This window comes from Sinocyclocheilus anshuiensis, unplaced genomic scaffold (assembly GCF_001515605.1).
Source record: "Sinocyclocheilus anshuiensis isolate Anshui unplaced genomic scaffold, SAMN03320099.WGS_v1.1 scaffold3283, whole genome shotgun sequence".
Taxonomy (NCBI): domain Eukaryota; kingdom Metazoa; phylum Chordata; class Actinopteri; order Cypriniformes; family Cyprinidae; genus Sinocyclocheilus; species Sinocyclocheilus anshuiensis.
In genome coordinates this window covers 28540-30821 of record NW_015542780.1, presented here as the reverse complement: position 1 = coordinate 30821, position 2282 = coordinate 28540, and the positions used below count along the sequence as shown (strand labels likewise).

At 44.2% G+C, this 2282-nt stretch overlaps 1 pseudogene; it reads right to left on the bottom strand.

The window, feature by feature from the left end:
- LOC107694616 (uncharacterized) overlaps positions 1 to 1178 on the bottom strand; it is a 55853-nt pseudogene extending 54675 nt beyond the window's left edge.
- Between the last annotated feature and the right edge of the window lie 1104 nt (positions 1179 to 2282).

Genomic DNA, 2282 nt, shown 5'->3' with positions numbered 1-2282 from the left:
CCTCTCAGAAGAACCCGAAGCTCCACTGTAACCCGGCAACCAACCACTCCAAGAGGGCTTCCCCAAAAGGACACCATCCAAACGTCATCTCAGCGACCAATCCGAAAGCTCCGGGGTTCCCTCAGCAGCCATCCAGGAAGCCGTGTCAGCAACGAAACAACTCGGCTTTTCAGCTGTCAACCCAAGCAGAACGCAAGTAAACTAACAAAATCTTATCTCTGCTGAACTGGTGTCAAGCTAAATTTTAAGCAGTAAACATAAGCCAAATCTCTGCTTGTGATTTTCTCAGGATGCCAGTAAGAGAACTGTAGCGAATATCTTGCTAAAACTTTGGGCTTCCTCAGAACTCCGTCAACATTAACGGCTCGCTGGACGACCGTTGATAAGGTGTAAACTATTGAAATTTGAAATCAGTTCTAATCAGGTAGACGTCGAATTTTCAGATTCGAGTCCTTTCAAAGCCTGAGCTAGAAATAAAATGAATGATTAATTCCCTTATAGAATTAACGACTTAAATTACAGTTAAGTCCCTACATTCACTTAAACAACTTTATTAAGTTTTATCCCTTACATTTCTTAGCTGAACTTCAATATAATTTACTGACAGCATATTGACCATATTTCACTAAATAACAAAAATGAATTATACCCACATCAAACCAGCAGCAATGTATTTTTTATATGCATCAGTTGTTTAACCGCTTTCAGTAGTAATTACAGCCCATTATGCTGTATTTGTAGTATTATATGCTTTAATCTTAATTACTTTAAACATTATTAACACATACAATGTAATCTAAAATAAATGATTAATATATAATATAATATGATTGTCAGGGAAACACCAGCCTCGTCAGGTCCCAGCACTCATCCTGCACGATCACAGTCACCTGAGTTCTGATTCCCCGCACCTGTCACCATGTAATCAAGACCAGTATAAATCTACCTTCACTCCTCACCATCCTTTGTGTGGTCTTGAAGTTGCTACCACAGACTTACCTGACTCTATCACCATCAGGTACTTACCTACCAATCCCGATCTTCTTCATCCTCTGCTAACCACATCTTGGGAAACCTGTGAAAAGGAGAAAGAGCCTGTTAGCTCACCAAGCTAAGTTGACAATTTCACCAGTAGAGTAGAGACTCACCTGCTGACTCTCCATTCCTCTGCACCCCATTCCTGTTGCTAATAAACCCCATTTCACTTACCAGTTACTCCATTTGTGGTCTCCTTCTGTTCGGTGACAGAAGACCAGACCTAGAGAAGATTCCAACGGAATGGATCCACTGCCGTCAAACCCGCTCACCCTCGAGGACTTTGTTCAAGCCGTCAACGCTGCACTTGCACCTCTCACCACCGCTGCATCTGCTTCTGCCAGTCCCATGGCCTGGCCCGTTATATTCTCTGGAGAGGCGATGGATTGTAGAAGTATAAAAAAAGTTCAAAAGCAGATACGTTAATATGCCTTAACGGGTATAAAGGTTTAAAAATATGAGAATTGTCACTTCATAAAGGTGATTGCTTGATGTGACTGGGATGATACAGTATATTAACGGTCGTGTCTCCAGTGGTCAAACCCTAAAACGTCTGTTCAGGATCGATTTTTCCGGCTTCGTCAGGGAGGAAGCTCGGTGTGGGAATATTCTGTTCAATTTCGCACTCTCGCTGCCTCGAGTGGTTGGAATGAGACCGCGCTCCTCACTGCTTTCCGGCAAGGACTGAATCCTCGCATCTGCCGACAGAAGGTGATCTATGATGACACTATGGCTCTCGAGACTTTCATCGTGAAGGCTATTTGTATTTCCCAACATCTCACTGCCTGTGAAGACGATCTGCCACTCTCTCCATCGCCTTCAATCACACCATCAGCTCCAACAACGGAGCCGATGCAGCTCGACTCTTACCACCTGACCCGCACAGAGCGTGATAGAAGAATAAACTCTGGCCTCTGTCTGTATTGTGAGTCAAGCAGTCACCTTCTCCATACCTGTCCTATTCGTCCGCCCCGCCCAGCGGTGAGTACCATCCATTTAAACCCTCAAATCAGTGCTCTATCTCGTATGACCATACAATTAATTTCTCCTCACACTTCCATTTCAGCGCAAGCCCTCATCGACTCCAGGTCCTCGGGGAACTTCATTTCAGTAAACCTGATGAATTGTCTGCAGTTGAAAAGATAACCTCACTCCCAGATATTAAACATCATCACCATTTAAGGAAAGCCTCTGGGCCAGGGCAAGGTTAGGTACCGCTCCCCCAACATCACGCTCCGTGTCAGGTT